Source organism: Pseudophryne corroboree, unplaced genomic scaffold, assembly GCF_028390025.1.
Source record: "Pseudophryne corroboree isolate aPseCor3 unplaced genomic scaffold, aPseCor3.hap2 scaffold_90, whole genome shotgun sequence".
In the NCBI taxonomy this organism is placed as follows: domain Eukaryota; kingdom Metazoa; phylum Chordata; class Amphibia; order Anura; family Myobatrachidae; genus Pseudophryne; species Pseudophryne corroboree.
In genome coordinates this window covers 1,142,006-1,167,347 of record NW_026970479.1, presented here as the reverse complement: position 1 = coordinate 1,167,347, position 25,342 = coordinate 1,142,006, and the positions used below count along the sequence as shown (strand labels likewise).

The window sequence follows — 25,342 nt, the reverse complement described above, 5'->3', positions numbered from 1 at the left end:
ACCAGAGGAAAACACAAACACAGTCCCCCACTACCACAAATAATGCAGTTGAGTTTCCCACATTTGGGGAAATCACAGGGGTCAGCATACCCAGAATGCAATGAATGAACCTCACCCTGGGAGAACAATCTTTATGACCATGGTATCTCCTATGCAAAATAAGTATGATTTGGGATAGGGCTGGGGAGGGCCGCTGCTCAGGCACATCTCTGTCAAGTAAAGGAGATTCAACTGAGGCAGCACAAGGGAACTCTCATCTGGGGACAACAACTGCCGGGAGAACACATATTTTCAGATGAACATGGGAGGGCAGAAGGCTGCCTAATACTGAAGCACCCCCAAACAACAAACCAAATGCAACAACTAGTACAAGCATTCCTGGGGGAAGGTCTGCAGAAGACGGATTTGCATACAGTGATGTCATCCAAGCAGTGGGCCAAAGTTGGCTGGAACCCTCATCTGCATATGAAAAGAGAAAAGGGGTATGCAGGGCATGGCGGCCTTTTGCGGCGCTTGGATGACCCTTAGTTCGCATTAAACACCCCCACCCTACTTCGGTGTGGGGCTCATGTTGGCCATGCCCCAGCCCCTGAAGCATTCAAGCTGATTTCTTGCAGCAGCTTGGCACTGTAACAGCTCCAGAGCTGCTCTGTAAGGCAAGTAAAAGGGTGTGGGCCCTGCAGCACTACCTGTAGTTTGCATTGTGCATCGGAAGGCACAAAGTAAGCAGACAGGAGGAGAAGTCAGGATAGTGCACAAGGGTATAGAAGGGAGGGGCTCAAGAAAAAAGAAGTGGAAACAGACAGCAAACTAGGCTGGAGAGAGACCTGAGACAAAGAGATCTGAATTATATGAGAGCCGACTAGGGGAAACACAAATTATGCAATCAAGTTTCCCATATTTGGGGAAATCGCAGGGGCAGCACACCCAGAGTGCAATGGGTGAGCCTTGCCCTGGGAGAAGCAACTTCATGATCATAGTATCTCACCTGGCAGGTAAGTAGGAGTTGGGCTAGAGCTGGGGAGGGTCGCTGCTCGGGCACCCCCCTGTCAAGTGAAGGAGATCCAACTGAGGCAGCACAAGGGAACTCTTGAAAGAAGAACAAGGCTAGAGGAAGATCTGAGACAAAGAAATCTGACTTTTACCAGAGCTGACCAGAGGAAAGCACAAACACAGTCCCCCACTACCACAAATAATGCATTTGAGTTTCCCACATTTGGGGAAATCACAGAGGTCAGCATACCCAGAACGCAATGAATGAACCTAACCCTGGGAGAACAATCTTCATGACCATGGTATCTCCTATGCAAAATAAGTATGATTTGGGATAGGGCTGGGGAGGGCCGCTGCTCAGGCACATCTCTGTCAAGTAAAGGAGATTCAACTGAGGCAGCACAAGGGAACTCTCATCTGGGGACAACAACTGCAGGGAGAACACATATTTTCAGATGAACATGGGAGGGCAGAAGGCTGCCTAATACTGAAGCACCCCCAAACAACAAACCAAATGCAACAACTAGTGCAAGCATTCCTGGGGGAAGGCCTGCCGCAGATGGATTTGCATATGGTGATGTCATCCAAGCAGTGGGTCAAAGTTGGCTTCAACCCTCGTCTGCATATGAAAAGAGAAAAGGGGCATGCAGGGCATGGCGGCCTTTTGCGGCGCTTGGCTGACCCCTAGTTTGCATTAAACACCTCCACCCTCCGACGGTGTGGGGCTCATGTTGGCTATGCCCCAGCCCCTGAAGCATTCAAGCTGATTTCTTGCTGCAGCTGGGCACTGTAACAGCTCCAGAGCTGCTCTGTAAGGCAAGTAAAAGGGTGTGGGCCCTGCAGCACTACCTGTAGTTTGCATTGTGCGTTGGAAGGCACAAAGTAAGCAGACAGGAGAAGTCTGGAGAGTGCACAAGGGCATAGAAGGCAGCGGCTCAAGAAAAGAGAAGTGGAAACAGACAGCAAACTAGGCTGGAGAGAGACCTGAGACAAAGAGATCTGAATTATACGAGAGCCGACCAGGGGAAACACAAATTATGCAGTCAAGTTTCCCACAGGAGTATATAGGATACGACCCAGTGGTACCTGACGACATAGATACTAACAGCTATTTAATAACATTACGCTAGAAAGTGATTATTAGCAACATATATATCTATATAAACAACCCCGCCAGGGTTGTGCCTTCAAAAATAATCACACACGGACACGCTTTTTAAACCTTTTTTTCACATCTCTTTATTCTTCTTATGCACATGTATGTTAGTTCTGTGATTTTAACCTTTATGTTTCACTGCAGTTTGGGATAATAATATTAATATTTATCCAATTTTAATACATACTTAATAAAGGTTATATTTTATGATTCATTCATTCTGTCCAGTGCGTCAACAGTGCAGATTTCTTCTTGTTTTTTCTCCCAAATTCTATAACAATGACAGTAAATGTTGTTTCTTTTCAAACAGAACTTTCTTGACCATGCTTCTTGCTTGAAAGATCTGGGAGCACATGGAAAACAGTACAAACCATGCAGTATCACAAGAGCCTTTATTTGATATTTCATGAAGATAGAGCAGAATTGAGGACACGTCAACTATTTCTGCCGAAGGTGGTTCATCTTTCCACATGGTGCCTTTGGCCACTGACACCTTCGTTGAGTCAAAGTCTCTGGCTGTGGTCAGAACTTTGAAAATTTATGTCACCAGAACGGTTCAGATTAGGAAAACAGAGGCTCTGTTTGTCCTGTATGCTCCCAACAGGATTGGGTGTCCTGCTTCCATGTAGACAATTATGCGCTGGATCTGTGGTAAGATTCAGCATGCTCATTCCACGGCAGGATTGCCGTTACTGAATTAGGTGAAGACCCATTCTACTAGAAAGGTGGGTTCATCCTGGGCAGCTGGTCGGGGAGTCTCGGCATTGCAACTTTGCCGAGCAGCTATTTAGTAAACACTTTTGCTAAGTTTTACAAGTTTTAGAGTAAAGGAGATTCAACTGAGGCAGCACAAGGGAACTCTCATCTGGGGACAACAACTGCAGTGAGAACACATATTTTCAGATGAACATGGGAGGGCAGAAGGCTGCCTAATACTGAAGCACCCCCAAACAACAAACCAAATGCAACAACTAGTACAAGCATTCCTGGGGGAAGGTCTGCAGAAGACGGATATGCATATAGTGATGTCATCCAAGCAGTGGGCCAAAGTTGGCTGGAACCCTCATCTGCATATGAAAAGAGAAAAGGGGTATGCAGGGCATGGCGGCCTTTTGCGGCGCTTGGATGACCCTTAGTTCGCATTAAACACCCCCACCCTCCTTCGGTGTGGGGCTCATGTTGGCCATGCCCCAGCCCCTGAAGCATTCAAGCTGATTTCTTGCAGCAGCTTGGCACTGTAACAGCTCCAGAGCTGCTCTGTAAGGCAAGTAAAAGGGTGTGGGCCCTGCAGCACTACCTGTAGTTTGCATTGTGCATTGGAAGGCACAAAGTAAGCAGACAGGAGGAGAATTCAGGATAGTCCACAAGGGTATAGAAGGGAGGGGCTCAAGAAAAAAGAAGTGGAAACAGACAGCAAACTAGGCTGGAGAGAGACCTGAGACAAAGAGATCTGAATTATATGAGAGCCGACCAGGGGAAACACAAATTATGCAGTCAAGTTTCCCACATTTGGGGAAATCGCAGGGGCAGCACACCCAGGTGAGATACTATAATCAGGAAGGTGCTTCTCCCAGGGCAAGGCTCACCCATTGCACACTGGGTGTGCTGCTCCTACGATTTCCCCAAATGTGGGACACTTGACTGCATAATTTGTGTTTCCTCTGGTCGGCTCTCGTATAATTCAGATCTCTTTGTCTCAGGTCTCTCTCCAGCCTAGTTTGCTCTCTGTTTCCACTTCTTTTTTCTTGAGCCCCTCCCTTCTATACCCTTGTGGACTATCCTGACTTCTCCTCCCGTCTGCTTACTTTGTGCCTTCCAATGCACAATGCAAACTACAGGTAGTGCTGCAGGGCCCACACCCTTTTACTTGCCTTACAGAGCAGCTCTGGAGCTGTTACAGTGCCCAGCTGCTGCAAGAAATCAGCTTGAATGCTTCATGGGATGGGGCATGGCCAACATGAGCCCCACACCAAAGGAGGGTGGGGGTGTTTAATGCGATCTAGGGGTCATCCAAGCACCGCAAAAGGCCGCCATGCCCTGCACGCCCCTTTTCTCTTTTCATATGCAGATGAGGGTTGAAGCCAACTTTGACCCACTGCTTGGATAACATCACCATATGCAAATCCATCTGCTGCAGGCCTTCCCCCAGGAATGCTTGCACTAGTTGTTGCATTTGGTTTGTTGTTTGGGGGTGCTTCAGTATTAGGCAGCCTTCTGCCCTCCCATGTTCATCTGAAAATATGTGTTCTCCCTGCAGTTGTTGTCCCCATATGAGAGTTCCCTTGTGCTGCCTCAGTTGAATCTCCTTTACTTGACAGAGATGTGCCTGAGCAGCGGCCCTCCCCAGCCCTATCCCAAATCATACTTATTTTGCATAGGAGACACCATGGTCATGAAAATTGTTCACCCAGGGTGAGGTTCATTCATTGCATTCTGGGTATGCTGACCCCTGTGATTTACCCAAATGTGGGAAACTCGCCTGCATTATTTGTGGTAGTTGGGGACTGTGTTTGTGTTTTCCGCTGGTCAGCTCTGGTAAAAGTCAGATTTCTTTGTCTCAGATCTTCCTCTAGCCTTGTTCTTCTTTCGAGAGTTCCATTGTGCTGCCTCAGTTGGATCTCCTTCACTTGACAGGGGGGTGCCCGAGCAGCGACCCTCCCCAGCTCTAGCCCAACTCCTACTTACCTGCCAGGTGAGATACTATGATCTTGAAGGTGCTTCTCCCAGGGCAAGGCTCAACCATTGCACTCTGGGTGTGCTGCCCCTGCGATTTCCCCAAATATGGGAAACTTGACTGCATAATTTGTGTTTCCCCTGGTCGGCTCTCGTATAATTCAGATCTCTTTGTCTCAGGTCTCTCTCCAGCCTAGTTTGCTGTCTGTTTCCACTTCTCTTTTCTTGAGCCGCTCCCTTCTATGCCCTTGCGCACTATCCTGACTTCTCCCGTCTGCTTACTTTGTGCCTTCCAACGCACAATGCGAACTACAGGTAGTGCTGCAGGGCCCACACCCTTTTATTTGCCTTACAGAGCAGCTCTGGAGCTGTTACAGTGCCCAGCTGCTGCAAGAAATCAGCTTGAATGCTTCAGGGGCTGGGGCATAGCCAACATGAGCCCCACACCGAAGGAGGGTGGAGGTGTTTAATGCGAACTAGGGGTCATCCAAGCGCCGCAAAAGGCCGCCATGCCCTGCATAACCCTTTTCTCTTTTCATATGCAGATGAGGGTTCCAGCCAACTTTGGCCCACTGCTTGGATGACATCACCGTATGCAAATTCGTCTCCTGCAGACCTTCCCCCAGGAATGCTTGTACTAGTTATTGCATATGGTTTGATATTTGATGGTGCTTCAGTATTAGGCAGCCTTCCGCCCTCCCATGTTCATCTGAAAAAATGTGGTCTCCCTGCAGTTGTTGTCCCCAGACGAGAGTTCCCTTGTGCTTCCTCAGTTGAATCTCCTTAACTTGACGGGGGAGGGGCTTGCCCGAGCAGCCACCCTCCCCAGCCCTATCCCAACTCATACTTATTTTGCATATGAGATCTCTATATCATGAAGATTGTTATCACAGGGTGAAGTTCATCCATTATATTTTAAAATAGGAAGGTTCAAATTACATATTTGAATTGCATCTATGTGCTGGATTCAAATGTCCCCCCCCCCTTCCTTTCTCAATTGTGCCCGTCAGCAGCTATTCTAAGGTTGCTGCCAATGGGTGTGACACATTAATTTCTTCTGTGGGGTACACTGGACTCCACAAGGATTCACATTGGGGTGTAGAGTAGGATCTTGATCTGAGGCACCAACCGGCTCAAAGCTTTTGACTGTTCCCAAGATGCTCAGCGCATTCTCCTCTATAACCCCGCTTCCATGAACAGGGAGCTCAGTTTGTAGTTGGTGCCTTCAGTAGCAGGCCACTTAACAGGGGCCTGCCTCAGGCAGCCTATTCTTAGCTATTAATTTTGACAAGAAAATAAGAACTTTTTTTATGAGAATCTACAAGGGCTGCAGCAGGCTAGGTCTAATAGACATCTTTACTGCAGCTTCATCACTCCCAGCGGCGCTGTATACTCCCGTGCCCTGGTTGCTGGGTCACTGCAGCGGAGGCTCCGGTTTCTTCCTAAGGTCAGTCACACACGCACCGCCCTTCCGGATCACGAGGCCGCTGATGAAGGGGAGCGTGGCCGTAGGGGGTGGACCGTGTGCGCACTGGCGTGGACACTGATTACTGGGCAGCCGCTCCACGAGCCACCAGGTACAGTTAAGGAGCACAGGTCTGGGGTTTTTTCTCCTATATTAAACCAATTTTGTACTGCCCGCAGCGCATTGTGATAGGTAATAGGGCCTGATTCAGGTTGGATTGCAATCACAGTAAGCGATCCAACTGCAAAAATTGCTAAGAGCATACGCATGTGCCTGCATTTTCTGCGGCACCCCGCAGAGAATGCGATCGCCTCTGCCTGTCAATCGGGGCAGGGGGGGAGAGGGGGGTCAGCAACACTCCATTTCCAAGTCAGGGATGGAGCGGTGCGGGGGCAAGGCTTCAAAATGGGGTCTGCAACGGAGGAGACACAGGGGGCGTGGTCACAGCGGCTGTATGACATCACATTCAGCCGCTGTGATCACAAAAATGGTGGCGGCTTCCTGCGCGCACATACAGTCTGCACCAGCAGGAGGCTACACCATTTTTTATGATCACGCTGAACTGCAGTGCGACTGCAATTACAGATTGGTCAAGAAGGGAGGCGTCATGCTGGGTGGCCATGTCCTGTCACTGTGCAGGAGCCAGCACCGCTCACACACTAGTCCCCGGGTGCAGCCCCCAACCCCCGGGACACCCGGAGCAACAAAATGTAGATTCAGGCCACCAGGCCACGCCCCTACCTATGAAACCATGCCTCCTTTTTACCATTGCGCTGCTTATCTGCGCGCACTGCATTACAATCTCCTTCGCCACCTCTCTGGGTGTCACCAGTGATAGTGACACCTCTGCCATGCTTGTAGCAGCTGGTCCTAAGATCTACGCCTCAAGCCCTGAGTGTTTGCCCTTGTGACTTGTTGATCATCATAGCGAAGCAGATGCTTACAGAAAACTGCAGGGGCTTAGATTGAAAATAAAAAAATATATGGGTATAAGGTAGAGAGGAGCGGGTTCGGTTCTCCGAGAACCGAATTCCCCACGAACTCCACGTGGTTTACACTGGTCCGAGGCAGGCTCGGTTGTTCCCGCCTGACTCGGAAAACCTGAACAAGGGAAAATGTCATCATCCCGCTGTCGGATTCTCGCGAGATTCGGATTTCATATAAAGAGCTGCGCGTTGCCGCCATTTTTACTCGTGCATTGAAGAGGGAGCGGAGAGGACGTGGCTATGTTCTCTCAGTGGAAATCTCAATATCAGTGCTCAGTATCAGTGGTTACTTATTGCTGCTCAGTAATACTAGTAGTGTGTCTCTCCTGCTCAGTGTCAGTTCTCAGTAGTATCCTCATCAGTGCTCAGTATCACTGCTCATTGTCTTGTGCTGCATTGTGGTGCTCAGCATACTACAGTACATTACTAATAGTCCAGTGCTGCATCTTGCTGCTCAGTGTCAGTTCTAGTATCATCATCAGTGCTCACTATCACTGCTCATTACATTGTGGTGTTCTGTATACTACAGTAACATAGTAATATAGTAACATATAGTAATATAGTTTTTGAGGTTGAAAAGAGGCAAATTGCCCATCGTGTTCAACCTGTTTTAAGTTGTGATGATTCTACATACTTGCTGAATAATGTTTTATGACTAGTTAACTACTACAACTCATGTTACCCCCGGATTAACCATGTTGATATTTTAAGTATTATAACCTTGGATAGCTTTTTCATTCAGAAATGTATCCATTCCTTTTTTAAATCCAATTACAGAGTCCGCCATTACCACCTTCCCTGGCAGGGAATTCCACATCCTGATTGCCCTAACAGTGAAGATCATAGTATCTCACCTGGCAGGTAAGTAGGAGTTAGGCTAGAGCTGTGGAGGATTGCTGCTTGGGCACCCCCTGTCAAGTGAAGGAGATCCAACTGAGGCAGCACAAGGGAACTCTCGAAAGAAGAACAAGGCTAGAGGAAGATCTGAGACAAAGAAATCTGACTTTTACCAGAGCTGACCAGAGGAAAGCACAAACACAGTCCCCCACTACCACAAATAATGCAGTCGAGTTTCCCACATTTGGGGAAATCACAGGGGTCAGCATACCCAGAATGCAATGAATGAACCTCACCCTGGGAGAACAATCTTCATGACCAAGGTATCTCCTATGCAAAATAAGTATGATTTGGGATAGGGCTGGGGAGGGCCGCTGCTCAGGCACATCTCTGTCAAGTAAAGGAGATTCAACTGAGGCAGCACAAGGGAACTCTCATCTGGGGACAACAACTGCAGGGAGAACACATATTTTCAGATGAACATGGGAGGGCAGAAGGCTGCCTAAAACTGAAGCACCCCCAAACAACGAACCAAATGCAACTACTAGTGCAAGCATTCCTGGGGGAAGGCCTGCAGCAGATGGATTTGCATATGGTGATGTCATCCAAGCAGTGGGTCAAAGTTGGCTTCAACCCTCGTCTGCATATGAAAAGAAAAAAGGGGTGTGCAGGGCATGGCGGCCTTTTGCGGCGCTTGGATGACCCCTAGTTCGCATTAAACACCTCCACCCTCCTTCGGTGTGGGGCTCATGTTGGCTATGCCCCAGCCCCTGAAGCATTCAAGCTGATTTCTTGCAGCAGCTGGGCACTGTAACAGCTCCAGAGCTGCTCTGTAAAGCAAGTAAAAGGGTGTGGGCCCTGCAGCACTACCTGTAGTTTGCATTGTGCGTTGGAAGGCACAAAGTAAGCAGATGGGAGAAGTCAGGATAGTGCACAAGGGTATAGAAGGGAGGGGCTCAAGAAAAAAGAAGTGGAAACAGACAGCAAACTAGGCTGGAGAGAGACCTGAGACAAAGAGATCTGAATTATATGAGAGCCGACCAGGGGAAACACAAATTATGCAGTCAAGTTTCCCACATTTGGGGAAATCGCAGGGGCAGCACACCCAGAGTGCAATGGGTGAGCCTTGCCCTGGGAGAAGCATCTTCATGATCATAGTATCTCACCTGGCAGGTAAGTAGGAGTTGGGCTAGAGCTGGGGAGGGTCGCTGCTCGGGCACCCCCCTGTCAAGTGAAGGAGATCCAACTGAGGCAGCACAAGGGAACTCTCGAAAGAAGAACAAGGCTAGAGGAAGATCTGAGACAAAGAAATCTGACTTTTACCAGAGCTGACCAGAGGAAAGCACAAACACAGTCCCCCACTACCACAAATAATGCAGTTGAGTTTCCCACATTTGGGGAAATCACAGGGGTCAGCATACCCAGAATGCAATGAATGAACCTAACCCTGGGAGAACAATCTTCATGACCATGGTATCTCCTATGCAAAATAAGTATGATTTGGGATAGGGCTGGGGAGGGCCGCTGCTCAGGCACATCTCTGTCAAGTAAAGGAGATTCAACTGAGGCAGCACAAGGGAACTCTCATCTGGGGACAACAACTGCAGGGAGAACACATATTTTCAGATGAACATGGGAGGGCAGAAGGCTGCCTAATACTGAAGCACCCCCAAACAACAAACCAAATGCAACAACTAGTGCAAGCATTCCTGGGGGAAGGCCTGCAGCAGATGGATTTGAATATGGTGATGTCATCCAAGCAGTGGGTCAAAGTTGGCTTCAACCCTCGTCTGCATATGAAAAGAATAAAGGGGTGTGCAGGGCATGGCGGCCTTTTGCGGCGCTTGGATGACCCCTAGTTCGCATTAAACACCTCCACCCTCCTTCGGTGTGGGGCTCATGTTGGCTATGCCCCAGCCCCTGAAGCATTCAAGCTGATTTCTTGCAGCAGCTGGGCACTGTAACAGCTCCAGAGCTGCTCTGTAAAGCAAGTAAAAGGGTGTGGGCCCTGCAGCACTACCTGTAGTTTGTATTGTGCGTTGGAAGGCACAAAGTAAGCAGACGGGAGAAGTCAGGATAGTGCACAAGGGTATAGAAGGGAGGGGCTCAAGAAAAAAGAAGTGGAAACAGACAGCAAACTAGGCTGGAGAGAGACCTGAGACAAAGAGATCTGAATTATATGAGAGCCGACCAGGGGAAACACAAATTATGCAGTCAAGTTTCCCACATTTGGGGAAATCGCAGGGGCAGCACACCCAGAGTGCAATGGGTGAGCCTTGCCCTGGGAGAAGCATCTTCATGATCATAGTATCTCACCTGGCAGGTAAGTAGGAGTTGGGCTAGAGCTGGGGAGGGTCGCTGCTCGGGCACCCCCCTGTCAAGTGAAGGAGATCCAACTGAGGCAGCACAAGGGAACTCTCGAAAGAAGAACAAGGCTAGAGGAAGATCTGAGACAAAGAAATCTGACTTTTACCAGAGCTGACCAGAGGAAAGCACAAACACAGTCCCCCACTACCACAAATAATGCAGTTGAGTTTCCCACATTTGGGGAAATCACAGGGGTCAGCATACCCAGAATGCAATGAATTAACCTAACCCTGGGAGAACAATCTTCATGACCATGGTATCTCCTATGCAAAATAAGTATGATTTGGGATAGGGCTGGGGAGGGCCGCTGCTCAGGCACATCTCTGTCAAGTAAAGGAGATTCAACTGAGGCAGCACAAGGGAACTCTCATCTGGGGACAACAACTGCAGGGAGAACACATATTTTCAGATGAACATGGGAGGGCAGAAGGCTGCCTAAAACTGAAGCACCCCCAAACAACAAACCAAATGCAACAACTAGTGCAAGCATTCCTGGGGGAAGGCCTGCCGCAGATGGATTTGCATATGGTGATGTCATCCAAGCAGTGGGTCAAAGTTGGTTCAAACACCTTTGCAAAGTTCTATAAGTTTGATACCCTGGCTGAGGAGGACCTCCTGTTTGCTCAATCGGTGCTGCAAAGTCATCCGCACTCTCCTGCCCGTTTGGGAGCTTTGGTATAATCCCCATGGTCCTTACGGAGTCCCCAGCATCCTCTAGGACGTAAGAGAAAATAAGATTTTAAACCTACCGGTAAATCTTTTTCTCGTAGTCCGTAGAGGATGCTGGGTGCCCGTCCCAAGTGCGGTCTACTTCTGCAAGACTTGTATATAGTTATTGCTTACATAAGGGTTATATGTTAGTTTTCATCGGTCTTGGACTGATGCTATGTTGTTTTCATACTGTTAACTGGGTAGTATATCACAAGTTATACGGTGTGATTGGTGTGGCTGGTATGAATCTTGACCTTGGATTAACAAAAATCCTTTCCTCGTACTGTCCGTCTCCTCTGGGCACAGTTTCTCTAACTGAGGTATGGAGGAGGGGCATAGAGGGAGGAGCCAGTGCACACCCAGATCTAAAGTCTTTCTTAAAGTGCCCATGTCTGCTGCGGAGCCCGTCTATCCCCCATGGTCCTTACGGAGTCCCCATCATCCTCTACGGACTATGAGAAAAAAAAATTACCGGTAGGTTTAAAATGTTATTTTTTTCTCTGCAACCCACTGCTAAATTGTGCTTCCTAGCTGTTTTTTATAAAATCACTTAATTAAATCTAACTCTGATTACGTCAGAGAAGGCCAGGTACCCTACACCATAAGAGGGGGTTTGAAATTTTGACTTGTCTACTTAAAGATCACCAAAATCTGATGACAAGGTCAATTACATCCCTGGGTGGGATTGAACCACCAACCTTTTGGTTAATAGCCCATGTAAGTGCAAGAAATCCTGAAGCACTCACTCATCATGGGAAAGTACCAATGTGTTTCTTACAAAAATTCTCCAGATTATTGACTTTTTAAAGTTTTTCTAGGAAACGTTCTAGATGAATGCTTATTAGCCTTTGTCAGTATTGACTTTCGCAAGGTGTCTCTGTGGCGCTATCGGTTAGCATGTTTGGCTATTAACCAAAAGGTTGGTGGTTCAATCCCACCCAGGGATGTAATTGACCTTGTAATCAGATTTTGGTGATCTTTAAGTAGACAAGTCAAAATTTCAAAAACCCCCCTTATGGTGTAGGGTACCTGGCCTTCTCTGATGTAATCAGAGTTAGATTTGATTAAGTGATTTTATAAAAAAACAGCTAGGAAGCACAATTTAGCAGTGAGTTGCAGAGAAAAAAAATTATGCTGGCAGAAAAGTCCAATTGAGTGATTAAACAGCTCTTCATTTTCTGATTTTATGTTTATGCTAACAAATTTGCTCTCTGAAAAGTGTCCACAAAGCCAAGTCTCTGATTAACACCTTTGTAGGAATGGTTTTTCACCTATTACTGAATTAAACTTGCTTCATTGGAAAGGCATCAAAGATGCATCCTCATTTCAATGTCTACTGAAATAATACAGGTTGACACCAGGAAACGTCACTGCATCCTTGCTGCTTCCTCATGGGGAAGTCTGTTTAATGTGAAAACAAGGTGATATCTAATCAGCACACAGGTAAGGAATTAAGAAAATCTTTCTTTATGGGTGAAGATGTTTCTCACAAATTGTTGTCCCAATGCATCATTGAAATTCAAGATGGAAGATGATTTTCATATATCACTTGTACATTTTGCATTGCTCTTCTGGTGACAATGTAGTTTGTTTTTGTCAATTACCATTTCAGTAACAGGGTAAAGAAAATTAAGTGGATTTTTTAAAGAAAACAATGCTGTCAATATACTATTAAAACAAATTAAAATGATAAAAGTTATTGTACTTTAAGTAAAAATAAAAGTGCCAAAATATCAATCCCAGTTTTTGATTACTTTAATTATAAAAAAAAAAATGCACATAGCAGAGGATAGTTTCGATCAATCGACCTCTGGGTTATGGGCCCAGCATGCTTCCATTGCACTACTCTGCTGCTCATGGAAGTGTCAGAGATCCTGAAGACTAAATTGATTAAAGGCCTTAAAGTACTGGACTATAAGGAAAGACTTACTAGGCTGAATATTTATACACTAGAAAAGAGGTGCCTAAGAGGAGATATTATTAATATCTTCAAATATGTAAAGATACATAACAAAGAGTTATCAGAGGAATTATTTATTAAAAGAACACGTGGTCACTCGCTGCGACTGGAGGAAAGTTCAGAACGCAATGGAGGAAAGGTTTCTTCACTGTTAGGGCAATCAGGATGTGGAATTCCCTGCCAGGGAAGGTGGTAATGGCGGACTCTGTAATTGGATTTAAAAAAGGAATGGATACATTTCTGAATGAAAAAGCTATCCAAGGTTATAATACTTCAAATATCAACATGGTTAATCCGGGGGTAACATGAGTTATAGTAGCTAACTAGTCATAAAACATTATTCAGCAAGTATGTAGAATCATCACAACTTAAAACAGGTTGAACACGATGGGCAATTTGCCTCTATTCAACCTCAAAAACTATGTTACTATATTACTATGTTATTGTAGTATACAGAACACCACAATGCAATGAGCAGTGATAGTGAGCACTGATGAGGATACTAGAACTGACACTGAGCAGCAAGATGCAGCACTGGACTATTAGTAATGTACTGTATTATGCTGAGCAACACAATGCAGCACAAGACAATGAACAGTGATACTGAGCACTGATGAGGATACTACTGAGAACTGACACTGAGCAGGAGAGACACACTACTAGTATTACTGAGCAGCAATAAGTAACCACTGATACTGAGCACTGATATTGAGATTTCCACTGAGAGAACATAGCCACGTCCTCTCCGCTCTCTCTTCAATGCACGAGTAAAAATGGCAGCAACGCGCAGCTCTTTATATGGAATCCGAATCTCGCGAGAATCCGACAGCGGGATGATGACATTTTCCCTTGTTCAGGTTTTCCGAGTCAGGCGGGAACAACCGAGCCTGCCTCGGACCAGTGTAAACCACGTGGAGTTCGTGGGGAATTCGGTTCTCGGAGAACCGAACCCGCTCCTCTCTACCTTATACCCTATCAATTTTTTTATTTTCAATCTAAGCCCCTGCAGTTTTCTGTAAGCATCTGCTTCGCTATGATGATCAACAAGTCACAAGGGCAAACACTCAGGGTTTGAGGCGTAGATCTTAGGACCAGCTGCTACAAGCATGGCAGAGGTGTCACTATCACTGGTGACACCCAGAGAGGTGGCGAGGGAGATTGTAATGCAGTGCGCGCAGATAAGCAGTGCAATGGTAAAAAGGAGGCATGGTTTCATAGGTAGGGGCATGGCCTGGTGGCCTGAATCTACATTTTGTTGCTCCGGGTGTCCCGGGGGTTGGGGGCTGCACCCGGGGACTAGTGTGTGAGTGGTGCTGGCTCCTGCAAAGTGACAGGGCATGGCCACCCAGCATGACGCCTCCCTTCTTGACCATGCTGTAATTGCAGTCGCACTGCAGTTCAGCGTGATCATAAAAAATGGTGTAGGCTCCTGCTGGTGCAGACTGTATGTGCGCGCAGGAAGCCGCCACCATTTTTGTGATCACAGCGGCTGAATGTGATGTCATACAGTCGCTGTGACCACGCCCCCTGTGTCTCCTCCGTTGCAGACCCCATTTTGAAGCCTTGCCCCCGCACCGCTCCATCCCTGACTTGGAAATGGAGTGTTGCTGACCCACCTCTCCCCCCCTTCCCCGCCCCGATTGACAGGCAGAGGCGATCACATTCTCTGCGGGGTGCCGCAGAAAATGCAGGCACATGCGTATGCTCTTAGCAATTTTTGCAGTTGGATCGCTTATTGTGATTGCAATCCAACCTGAATCAGGCCCTATTACCTATCACAATGCGCTGTGGGCAGTACAAAATTGGGTTAATATAGGAGAAAAACCCCCAGACCTGTGCTCCTTAACTGTACCTGGTGGCTAGTGGAGCGGCTGCCCAGTAATCAGTGTCCACCGCAGTGCACACACGGCCCACCCCCTACGGCCTCGCTCCCCTTCAGCAGCGGCCTCGTGATCCGGAAGGGTGGTGTGTGTGTGACTGACCTTAGGATGAAACCGGAGCCTCCGCTGCAGTGACCCAGCAACCAGGGCACGGGAGTATACAGCGCCGCTGGGAGTGATGAAGCTGCAGTAAAGATGTCTATTAGACCTAGCCTGCTGCAGCCCTTGTAGATTCTCATAAAACAAGTTCTTCTTTTCTTGTCAAAATTAATAGCTAAGAATAGGCTGCCTGAGGCAGGCCCCTGTTAATTGGCCTGCTACTGAAGGCACCAACTACAAACTGAGCTCCCTGTTCATGGAAGCGGGGTTATAGAGGAGAATGCACTGAGCTTCTTGGGAACAGTCAAAAGCTTTGAGCCGGTTGGTGCCTCAGATCAAGATCCTACTCTACACCCCAATGTGAATCCTTGTGGAGTCCAGTGTACCCCACAGAAGAAATTAATGTGTCACACCCATTGGCAGCAACCTTAGAATAGCTGCTGACGGGCACAATTGAGAAAGGAAGGGGGGGGGGACATTTGAATCCAGCACATAGATGCAATTCAAATATGTAATTCGTACCTTCCTATTTTAAAATATAATGGATGAACCTCACCCTGTGAGAACAATCTTCATGATCAAGAGATCTCATATGCAAAATAAATATGAGTTGGGATAGGGCTGGGGAGGGCTGCTCGGGCAGCACCTCCCCCGTCAAGTTAAGGAGATTCAACTGAGGAAGCACAAGGGAACTTTCGTCTGGGGACAACAACTGCAGGGAGACCACATCTTTTCAGATGAACATGGGAGGGCGGAAGGCTGCCTAATACTGAAGCACCATATGCAACAACTAGTACAAGCATTCCTGGGGGAAGGTCTGCAGCAGACGGATTTGCATACGGTGATGTTATCCAAGCAGTGGGCCAAAGTTGACTGGAACCCTCATCTGCATATGAAAAGAGAAAAGGGGCATGCAGGGCATGGCGGCCTTTTGCAGTGCTTGGATGACCCCTAGTTCACATTAAACACCCCCACCCTCCTTTGGTGTGGGGCTCATGTTGGCCATGCCCCATCCCCTGAAGCATTCAAGCTGATTTCTTGCAGCAGCTGGGCACTGTAACAGCTCCAGAGCTGTTCTGTAAGGCAAGTAAAAGGGTGTGGGCCCTGCAGCACCACCTGTAGTTCGCATTGTGCGTTGGAAGGCACAAAGTAAGCAGACGGGAGGAGAAGTCAGGATAGTGCGCAAGGGCATTCTTTTCTCTTAGTCCGTAGAGGATGCTGGGGTCACATTAAGAACCATGGGGTATAGACGGGATCCGCAAGAGACATGGGCACTTTAAGACTTTCAAAGGGTGTGAACTGGCTCCTCCCTCTATGCCCCTCCTCCAGACTCCAGTTATAGGAACTGTGCCCAGGGAGACGGACATTTCGAGGAAAGGATTTATTGTTAAACTAAGGTGAGCATCTTACCAGCTCACACCTTAAACATGCCGCAGAACGTGGCATTCAACAGAACACAAGCCAACGGCATGAACAATTGCAGCAAAAAGCTGACCAGAACCATAACACAACATGTGTATAACCACAAGTAATAACTGCAGACACAGTATGGACTGGGACGGGTGCCCAGCATCCTCTACAGACTAAGAGAAAAGGATTTACCGGTAGGTATTAAAATCCTATTTTCTCATACGACCTAGAGGATGCTGGGGTCACATTAAGAACCATGGGGTTATACCAAAGCTCTTGAACGGGTGGGAGAGTGCGTACGACTCTGCAGCACCGAATGACCCAACTTAAGGTTATCATCAGCCAAGGTATCAAACTTGTAAAACTTAGCAAAAGTGTTTACTAAATAGCTGCTCGGCAAAGTTGCAATGCCGAGACTCCCCGACCAGCTGCCAAGGATGAACCCACCTTTCTAGTAGAATGGGTCTTCACCTACTTCAGTAACGGCAATCCTGCCGTGGAACGAGCATGCTGAATCTTACCACAGATCCAGCGCATAATGGTCTGCATGGAAGCAGGACACCAAATCCTGTTGGGAGCATACAGGACAAACAGAGCCTCTGTTTTCCTAATCTGAACCGTTCTGGTGACATACATTTTCAAAGTTCTGACCACAGCCAGAGACTTTGACTCAACGAAGGTGTCAGTGGCCAAAGGCACCATGTGGAAAGATGAACCACCTTCGGCAGAAATTGTTGACGTGTCCTCAATTCTGCTCTATCTTCATGAAAGATCAAATAAAGGCTCTTGTGATACTGCATGGTTTGTACTGTTTTCCATGTGCTCCCAGACCTTTAAGCAAGTAGCATGGTCAAGAAAGTTCTGTTTGAAAAGAAACAACATTTACTGTCATTGTTATGCAAATAAACTTACATTAAAGCTAACAAGAAAGCACACTCGTTCTGTCTTTAAACTGATAAAAGAAACCCCAATAATATGGGGCATGCAAAAATTGAGATAAAACTCAGTTTTGCTCCTCTCCACGGAAATCTTTAATAAAAGGCGAAATATTTGTTAGTTCTGAAGAGAAACCAGAGCATGACCAAGATTCCACCTGTCGCCTGAGTGCCATGCCAGCAGTTCTCATTCAGCTGAAAGTGAGCACCCAATTTGAATGAAAGAAAGCAGATTTCTCACCAGGCTTCCCCTTGCTATAAACATGGTTTGTACTCTTTTCCATGAGCTCCCAGATCTTTCAAGCAATTAGTGTGGTCAAGAAAGTTCTGTTTGAAAAGAAACAAACATTTACTGTCATTTCTATGCAAATGAGCTTACATTAAAGCACACTCGTTCTATCTTTAAACCGATAAAATAAAACCCCAATAAGATGGGGCATGCAAAAATTGAGATAAAACTCAGTTTTGCTCCTCTCCACGGAAATCTTTAGTAAAAGGCGAAAGATTTGTTCGTTCTGAAGAGAAACCAGAACATGACCAAGATTCCACCTGTCGCCTGAGTGCCATGCCAGCAGTCCTCATTCAGCTCAAAGTGAGCACCCAATTTGAAAGAAAGAAAGCAGATTTCTCACCAGGCTTCCCCTTGCTATAAACATGGTTTGTACTCTTTTCCATGTGCTCCCAGATCTTTCAAGCAATTAGTATAGTCAAGAAAGTTCTGTTTGAAAAGAAACAAACATTTACTGTCATTTCTATGCAAATGAGCTTACATTAAAGCACACTCGTTCTATCTTTAAACCGATAAAAGAAACCCCAATAAGACGGAGCATGCAAAAATTGAGATAAAACTCAGTTTTGCTCCTCTCCACGGAAATCTTTAGTAAAAGGCGAAAGATCTGTTCGTTTTGAAGAGAAACCAGAGCATGACCAAGATTCCACCTGTCGCCTGAGTGCCATGCCAGCAATCCTCATTCAGCTCAAAGTGAGCACCCAATTTGAAAGAAAGAAAGCAGATTTCTCACCAGGCTTCCCCTTGCTATAAACATGGTTTGTACTCTTTTCCATGTGCTCCCAGATCTTTCAAGCAATTAGTGTGGTCAAGAAAGTTCTGTTTGAAAAGAAACAAACATTTACTGTCATTTCTATGCAAATGAGCTTACATTAAAGCACACTCGTTCTATCTTTAAACCGATAAAATAAAATCCCAATAAGATGGGGCATGCAAAAATTGAGATAAAACTCAGTTTTGCTCCTCTCCACGGAAATCTTTAGTAAAAGGCGAAAGATTTGTTCGTTCTGAAGAGAAACCAGAACATGACCAAGATTCCACCTGTCGCCTGAGTGCCATGCCAGCAGTCCTCATTCAGCTCAAAGTGAGCACCCAATTTGAAAGAAAGAAAGCAGATTTCTCACCAGGCTTCCCCTTGCTATAAACATGGTTTGTACTCTTTTCCATGTGCTCCCAGATCTTTCAAGCATTTAGTATAGTCAAGAAAGTTCTGTTTGAAAAGAAACAAACATTTACTGTCATTTCTATGCAAATGAGCTTACATTAAAGCACACTCGTTCTATCTTTAAACCGATAAAAGAAACCCCAATAAGACGGAGCATGCAAAAATTGAGATAAAACTCAGTTTTGCTCCTCTCCACGGAAATCTTTAGTAAAAGGCGAAAGATCTGTTCGTTTTGAAGAGAAACCAGAGTATGACTAAGATTCCACCTGTCGCCTGAGTGCCATGCCAGCAGTCCTCATTCAGCGCAAAGTGAGCACCCAATTTGAAAGAAAGAAAGCAGATTTCTCACCAGGCTTCCCCTTGCTATAAGCATGGTTTGTACTCTTTTCCATGTGCTCCCAGATCTTTCAAGCAATTAGAATGGTCAAGAAAGTTCTGCTTGAAAAGAAACAGACATTTATAGTCATTGTTATGCAAATAAACTTACATTAAAGCTAACAAGAAACTGATAAAAGAAACCCCAATAATATGGGGCATGCAAAAATTGAGATAAAACTCAGTTTTGCTCCTCTCCACAGAAATCTTTAATAAAAGGCGAAAGATTTGTTCGTTCTGAAGAGAAACCAGAGCATGACCAAGATTCCACCTGTCGCCTAAATGCTGTGCCAGCAGTCCTCATTCAGATCAAAGTGAGCGCCCAACTTGAAAGTAAGCAGATTTCTCACCTGGCTTCTCCTTGCTATAAGCATGGTTTGTACTGTATTCCATGTGCTCCCAGATCTTTCAAGCAAGTAGCATGGTCAAGAAAGTTCTGTTTGAAAAGAAACAAACATTTACTGTCATTTCTATGCAAATGAGCTTACATTAAAGCACACTCATTCTATCTTTAAACCGATAAAAGAAACCCCAAAAAGATGGGGCATGCAAAAATTGAGATAAAACTCGGTTTTGCTCCTCTCCACGGAAATCTTTAATAAAAGGCGAAAGATTTGTTCGTTCTGAAGAGAAACCAGAGCATGACCAAGATTTTTATCTGAAAATATGTGTTCTCCCTGCAGTTGTTGTCCCCAGATGAGAGTTCCCTTGTGCTGCCTCAGTTGAATCTCCTTTACTTGACAGAGATGTGCCTGAGCAGCGGCCCTCCCCAGCCCTATCCCAAATCATACTTATTTTGCATAGGAGATACCATGGTCATGAAGATTGTTCTCCCAGGGTGAGGTTCATTCATTGCATTCTGGGTATGCTGACCCCTGTGATTTTCCCAAATGTGGGAAACTCGCTTTTATACCCTTGTGCACTATCCTGACTTCTCCTCCTGTCTGCTTACTTTGTGCCTTCCAATGCACAATGCAAACTACAGGTAGTGCTGCAGGGCCCACACCCTTTTACTTGCCTTACAGAGCAGCTCAGGAGCTGATACAGTGCCAAGCTGCTGCAAGAAATCAGCTTGAATGCTTCAGGGGATGGGGCATGGCCAACATGAGCCCCACACCGAAGGAGGGTGGGGGTGTTTAATGCGAACTAAGGGTCATCCAAGCGCCGCAAAAGGCCGCCATGCCCTGCATACCCCTTTTCTCTTTTCATATGCAGATGAGGGTTCCAGCCAACTTTGGCCCACTGCTTGGATGACATCACCGTATGCAAATCCGTCTTCTGCAGAACTTCCCCCAGGAATGCTTGCACTAGTTGTTGCATTTGGTTTGTTGTTTGGGGGTGCTTCAGTATTAGGCAGCCTTCTGCCCTCCCATGTACATCTGAAAATATGTGTTCTCCCTGCAGTTGTTGTCCCCAGATGAGAGTTCCCTTGTGCTGCCTCAGTTGAATCTCCTTTACTTGACAGAGATGTGCATGAGCAGCGGCCCTCCCCAGCCCTATCCCAAATCATACTTATTTTGCATAGGAGATACCATGGTCATGAAGATTGTTCTCCCAGGGTGAGGTTCATTCATTGCATTTTGGGTATGCTGACCCCTGTGATTTACCCATATGTGGGAAACTCGACTGCATTATTTGTGGTAGTGGGGGACTGTGTTTGTGCTTTCCTCTGGTCAGCTCTGTTAAAACTCAGATTTCTTTGTCTCAGATTTTCCTCTAGCCTTGTTCTTCTTTCGAGAGTTCCCTTGTGCTGCCTCAGGTGGATCTCCTTCACTTGACAGGGGGGTGCCCGAGCAGCGACCCTCCCCAGCTCTAGCCCAACTCCTACTTACCTGCCAGGTGAGATACTATGATCAGGAAGGTGCTTCTCCCAGGGCAAGGCTCACCCATTGCACTCTGGGTGTGCTGCTCCTACGATTTCCCCAAATGTGGGACACTTGACTGCATAATTTGTGTTTCCTCTGGTCGGCTCTCGTATAATTCAGATCTCTTTGTCTCAGGTCTTTCTCCAGCCTAGTTTGCTGTCTGTTTCCACTTCTTTTATCTTGAGCCCCTCCCTTCTATACCCTTGTGCACTATCCTGACTTCTCCTCCCGTCTGCTTACTTTGTGCCTTCCAATGCACAATGCAAACTACAGGTAGTGCTGCAGGGCCCACACAATCTTTTACTTGCCTTAAAGAGCAGCTCTGGAGCTGTTACAGTGCCCAGCTGCTGCAAGAAATCAGCTTGAATGCTTCAGGGGATGGGGCATGGCCAACATGAGCCCCACACCAAAGGTGGGTGGGGGTGTTTAATGCGAACTAGGGGTAATCCAAGCACCGCAAAAGGCCGCCATGCCCTGCACGCCCCTTTTCTCTTTTCATATGCAGATGAGGGTTGAAGCCAACTTTGACCCACTGCTTGGATGACATCACCATATGCAAATCCATCTGCTGCAGGCCTTGCCCCAGGAATGCTTGCACTAGTTGTTGCATTTGGTTTGTTGTTTGGGGGTGCTTCAGTATTAGGCAGCCTTCTGCCCTCCCATGTTCATCTGAAAATATGTGTTCTCCCTGCAGTTGTTGTCCCCAGATGAGAGTTCCCTTGTGCTGCCTCAGTTGAATCTCCTTTACTTGACAGAGATGTGCCTGAGCAGCGGCCCTCCCAGCCCTATCCCAAATCATACTTATTTTGCATAGGAGACACCATGGTCATGAAGATTGTTCACCCAGGGTGAGGTTCATTCATTGCATTCTGGGTATGCTGACCCCTGTGATTTCCCCAAATGTGGGAAACTCGCCTGCATTTTTTGTGGTAGTGGGGGACTGTGTTTGTGTTTTCCTCTGGTCAGCTCTGGTAAAAGTCAGATTTCTTTGTCTCATATATTCCTCTAGCCTTGTTCTTCTTTCGAGAGTTCCCTTGTGCTGCCTCAGTTGGATCTCCTTCACTTGACAGGGGGGTGCCCGAGCAGTGACCCTCCCCAGCTCTAGCCCAACTCCTACTTACCTGCCAGGTGAGATACTATGATCATGAAGGTGCTTCTCCCAGGGCAAGGCTCACCCATTGCACTCTGGGTGTGCTGCTCCTGTGATTTCCCCAAATGTGGGAAACTTGATTGCATAATTTGTGTTTCCCCTGGTCGGCTCTCGTATAATTCAGATCTCTTTGTCTCAGGTCTCTCTCCAGCCTAGTTTGCTGTCTGTTTCCACTTCTCTTTTCTGGAGCCACTCCCTTCTATGCCCTTGCGCACTATCCTGACTTCTCCCGTCTGCTTACTTTGTGCCTTCCAACGCACAATGCGAACTACAGGTAGTGCTGCAGGGCCCACACCCTTTTAGTTGCCTTACAGAGCAGCTCTGGAGCTGTTACAGTGCCCAGCTGCTGCAAGAAATCAGCTTGAATGCTTCAGGGGCTGGGGCATAGCCAACATGAGCCCCACACCAAAGGAGGGTGGGGGTGTTTAATGCGAACTAGGGGTCATCCAAGCACCGCAAAAGGCCGCCATGCCCTGCATGCCCCTTTTCTCTTTTCATATGCAGATGAGGGTTCCAGCCAACTTTGGCCCACTGCTTGGATGACATCACCGTATGCAAATCCGTCTGCTGCAGACCTTCCCCCAGGAATGCTTGTACTAGTTGTTGCATATGGTTTGATATTTGATGGTGCTTCAGTATTAGGCAGCCTTCCGCCCTCCCATGTTCATCTGAAAAGATGTGGTCTCCCTGCAGTTGTTGTCCCCAGACGAGAGTTCCCTTGTGCTTCCTCAGTTGAATCTCCTTAACTTGATGGGGGAAGGGCTGCCCGAGCAGCCACCCTCCCCAGCCCTATCCCAACTCATACTTATTTTGCATATGAGATCTCTTGATCATGAAGATTGTTCTCACAGGGTGAAGTTCATCCATTATATTTTAAAATAGGAAGGTACAAATTACATATTTGAATTGCATCTATGTGCTGGATTCAAATGTCCCCCCCCCCCTTCCTTTCTCAATTGTGCCCATCAGCAGCTATTCTAAGGTTGCTGCCAATGGGTGTGACACATTAATTTCTTCTGTGGGGTACACAGGACTCCACAAGGATTCACATTGGGGTGTAGAGTAGGATCTTGATCTGAGGCACCAACCGACTCAAAGCTTTTGACTGTTCCCAAGATGCTCAGCGCATCCTCCTCTATAACCCCGCTTCCATGAACAGGGAGCTCAGTTTGTAGTTGGTGCCTTCAGTAGCAGGCCACTTAACAGGGGCCTGCCTCAGGAAGCCAATTCTTAGCTATTCATTTTGACAAGAAAAGAAGAACTTGTTTTATGAGAATCTACAAGGGCTGCAGCAGGCTAGGTCTAATAGACATCTTTACTGCAGCTTCATCACTCCCAGCGGCGCTGTATACTCCCCCGTGCCCTGGTTGCTGGGTCACTGCAGCGGAGGCTCCGGTTTCTTCCTAAGGTCAGTCACACACACACCGCCCTTCCGGATCACGAGGCCGCTGATGAAGGGGAGCGTGGCCGTAGGGGGTGGACCGTGTGCGCACTGGCGTGGACACTGATTACTGGGCAGCCGCTCCACTAGCCACCAGGTACAGTTAAGGAGCACAGGTCTGGGGGTTTTTCTCCTATATTAAACCAATTTTGTACTGCCCACAGCGCATTGTGATAGGTAATAGGGCCTGATTCAGGTTGGATTGCAATCACAATAAGTGATCCAACTGCAAAAATTGCTAAGAGCATACGCATGTGCCTGCATTTTCTGCGGCACCCCGCAGAGAATGCGATCGCCTCTGCCTGTCAATCGGGGCAGGGGGGGAGAGGGGGGTCAGCAACACTCCATTTCCAAGTCAGGGATGGAGCGGTGCGGGGGCAAGGCTTCAAAATGGGGTCTGCAATGGAGGAGACACAGGGGGCGTGGTCACAGCAGCTGTATGACATCACATTCAGCCGCTGTGATCACAAAAATGGTGGCGGCTTCCTGCGCGCACATACAGTCTGCACCAGCAGGAGGCTACACCATTTTTTATGATCACGCTGAACTGCAGTGCGACTGCAATTACAGCATGGTCAAGAAGGGAGGCGTCATGCTGGGTGGCCATAAGAGATGAGCGGGTTCGGTTCCTCGGAATCCGAACCCGCCCGAACTTCACCCTTTTTTGCTCGGGTCCGAGCAGACTCGGATCCTCTCGCCTTGCTCGGTTAACCCGAGCGCGCCCGAACGTCATCATCCCGCTGTCGGATTCTCACGAGACTTGGATTCTATATAAGGAGCCGCGCGTCGCCGCCATTTTCACACGTGCATTGAGATTGATAGGGAGAGGACGTGGCTGGCGTCCTCTCCGTTTAGATTAGAAGATAGAGACGAGTGACATTTGATTTACTACTAATTTGGGGAGCAGTTGAACTTGTCAGGAGTACTCAGTAGTGCAGAGTTTTGCTGATAGTGACCACCAGTTTTATTATTTATAATCCGTTCTCTGCCTGAAAAAAAACGATACACATACCATATCTGTGCTCAGCCTCAGTGTGCTGCATGATATATCATCTATGTATATCTGACTGTGCTGAGTGCTCACTGCTCACACAGCTTAATTGTGGGGGAGACTGGGGAGCAGTTATAGCAGGAGTACAGTGCACACTTTTGCTGCCAGTGTGACCACCAGTATATTGTCTGCCTGAAAAAGTTAAACACTCCTGTGGTGTTTTTTTTTTATTCTATAAATGCATTCTGCTGACAGTGTCCAGCAGGTCCGTCATACATATATTATATAAATATTTACCTGCAGTAGTGTTATATTTTTTTTTTCATCTTTATCATCTCTATATTAGCAGACGCAGTACGGTAGTCCACGGCTGTGGCTATCTCTGTGTCGTCAGTGCTCGTCCATAATTGTATACCTACCTACCTGTGGTGGTTTTTTTTTTTCTATCTTCTTCATACTAGTAGTTTAGGAGTCTACTGACAGTGTCCACCAGGTCCATCATTATATTATATACCTACAGTAGTAATATATTTATTATATTATCTATACTAGCAGACGCAGTACGGTAGTCCACGGCTGTGGCTATCTCTGTGT

At 47.0% G+C, this 25,342-nt stretch overlaps 19 non-coding genes and 4 pseudogenes across 19 annotated transcripts; 8 read left to right on the top strand and 15 right to left on the bottom strand.

Moving 5' to 3' along the window:
* Positions 1-2: 2 nt before the first annotated feature.
* Positions 3-166, bottom strand: LOC135044850 (U1 spliceosomal RNA). Its single transcript, XR_010237387.1, has one exon. It is a non-coding gene; the product is annotated as a U1 spliceosomal RNA (small nuclear RNA).
* A 702-nt stretch (positions 167-868) lies between these two features.
* On the bottom strand, positions 869-1,003 carry LOC135044539 (U1 spliceosomal RNA; annotated as a pseudogene).
* A 152-nt stretch (positions 1,004-1,155) lies between these two features.
* On the bottom strand, positions 1,156-1,319 carry LOC135044894 (U1 spliceosomal RNA). The gene has a single exon (XR_010237430.1). It is a non-coding gene; the product is annotated as a U1 spliceosomal RNA (small nuclear RNA).
* Positions 1,320-3,680: 2,361 nt separating this feature from the next.
* LOC135044603 (U1 spliceosomal RNA) lies at positions 3,681-3,836 on the top strand. The gene has a single exon (XR_010237145.1). It is a non-coding gene; the product is annotated as a U1 spliceosomal RNA (small nuclear RNA).
* A 674-nt stretch (positions 3,837-4,510) lies between these two features.
* LOC135045118 (U1 spliceosomal RNA) lies at positions 4,511-4,674 on the top strand. Its single transcript, XR_010237651.1, has one exon. It is a non-coding gene; the product is annotated as a U1 spliceosomal RNA (small nuclear RNA).
* A 152-nt stretch (positions 4,675-4,826) lies between these two features.
* On the top strand, positions 4,827-4,989 carry LOC135044519 (U1 spliceosomal RNA). The gene has a single exon (XR_010237101.1). It is a non-coding gene; the product is annotated as a U1 spliceosomal RNA (small nuclear RNA).
* A 3,304-nt stretch (positions 4,990-8,293) lies between these two features.
* LOC135044889 (U1 spliceosomal RNA) lies at positions 8,294-8,457 on the bottom strand. Its single transcript, XR_010237425.1, has one exon. It is a non-coding gene; the product is annotated as a U1 spliceosomal RNA (small nuclear RNA).
* Positions 8,458-9,149: 692 nt separating this feature from the next.
* Positions 9,150-9,291, bottom strand: LOC135045270 (U1 spliceosomal RNA; annotated as a pseudogene).
* Positions 9,292-9,443: 152 nt separating this feature from the next.
* LOC135044485 (U1 spliceosomal RNA) lies at positions 9,444-9,607 on the bottom strand. Its single transcript, XR_010237069.1, has one exon. It is a non-coding gene; the product is annotated as a U1 spliceosomal RNA (small nuclear RNA).
* Positions 9,608-10,299: 692 nt separating this feature from the next.
* Positions 10,300-10,441, bottom strand: LOC135045269 (U1 spliceosomal RNA; annotated as a pseudogene).
* Positions 10,442-10,593: 152 nt separating this feature from the next.
* Positions 10,594-10,757, bottom strand: LOC135044599 (U1 spliceosomal RNA). The gene has a single exon (XR_010237142.1). It is a non-coding gene; the product is annotated as a U1 spliceosomal RNA (small nuclear RNA).
* Positions 10,758-17,500: 6,743 nt separating this feature from the next.
* On the bottom strand, positions 17,501-17,616 carry LOC135044782 (U5 spliceosomal RNA). Its single transcript, XR_010237321.1, has one exon. It is a non-coding gene; the product is annotated as a U5 spliceosomal RNA (small nuclear RNA).
* Positions 17,617-17,891: 275 nt separating this feature from the next.
* Positions 17,892-18,007, bottom strand: LOC135044652 (U5 spliceosomal RNA). The gene has a single exon (XR_010237193.1). It is a non-coding gene; the product is annotated as a U5 spliceosomal RNA (small nuclear RNA).
* A 274-nt stretch (positions 18,008-18,281) lies between these two features.
* LOC135044718 (U5 spliceosomal RNA) lies at positions 18,282-18,397 on the bottom strand. The gene has a single exon (XR_010237259.1). It is a non-coding gene; the product is annotated as a U5 spliceosomal RNA (small nuclear RNA).
* Positions 18,398-18,672: 275 nt separating this feature from the next.
* Positions 18,673-18,788, bottom strand: LOC135044687 (U5 spliceosomal RNA). Its single transcript, XR_010237228.1, has one exon. It is a non-coding gene; the product is annotated as a U5 spliceosomal RNA (small nuclear RNA).
* A 274-nt stretch (positions 18,789-19,062) lies between these two features.
* On the bottom strand, positions 19,063-19,178 carry LOC135044674 (U5 spliceosomal RNA). Its single transcript, XR_010237215.1, has one exon. It is a non-coding gene; the product is annotated as a U5 spliceosomal RNA (small nuclear RNA).
* A 264-nt stretch (positions 19,179-19,442) lies between these two features.
* Positions 19,443-19,558, bottom strand: LOC135044749 (U5 spliceosomal RNA). Its single transcript, XR_010237289.1, has one exon. It is a non-coding gene; the product is annotated as a U5 spliceosomal RNA (small nuclear RNA).
* A 270-nt stretch (positions 19,559-19,828) lies between these two features.
* Positions 19,829-19,944, bottom strand: LOC135044708 (U5 spliceosomal RNA). The gene has a single exon (XR_010237249.1). It is a non-coding gene; the product is annotated as a U5 spliceosomal RNA (small nuclear RNA).
* A 144-nt stretch (positions 19,945-20,088) lies between these two features.
* LOC135044594 (U1 spliceosomal RNA) lies at positions 20,089-20,216 on the top strand (annotated as a pseudogene).
* A 593-nt stretch (positions 20,217-20,809) lies between these two features.
* On the top strand, positions 20,810-20,973 carry LOC135044824 (U1 spliceosomal RNA). Its single transcript, XR_010237363.1, has one exon. It is a non-coding gene; the product is annotated as a U1 spliceosomal RNA (small nuclear RNA).
* A 152-nt stretch (positions 20,974-21,125) lies between these two features.
* LOC135045241 (U1 spliceosomal RNA) lies at positions 21,126-21,288 on the top strand. Its single transcript, XR_010237768.1, has one exon. It is a non-coding gene; the product is annotated as a U1 spliceosomal RNA (small nuclear RNA).
* Positions 21,289-21,963: 675 nt separating this feature from the next.
* On the top strand, positions 21,964-22,127 carry LOC135045076 (U1 spliceosomal RNA). Its single transcript, XR_010237609.1, has one exon. It is a non-coding gene; the product is annotated as a U1 spliceosomal RNA (small nuclear RNA).
* Positions 22,128-22,279: 152 nt separating this feature from the next.
* On the top strand, positions 22,280-22,442 carry LOC135044469 (U1 spliceosomal RNA). Its single transcript, XR_010237060.1, has one exon. It is a non-coding gene; the product is annotated as a U1 spliceosomal RNA (small nuclear RNA).
* Positions 22,443-25,342: the final 2,900 nt, after the last annotated feature.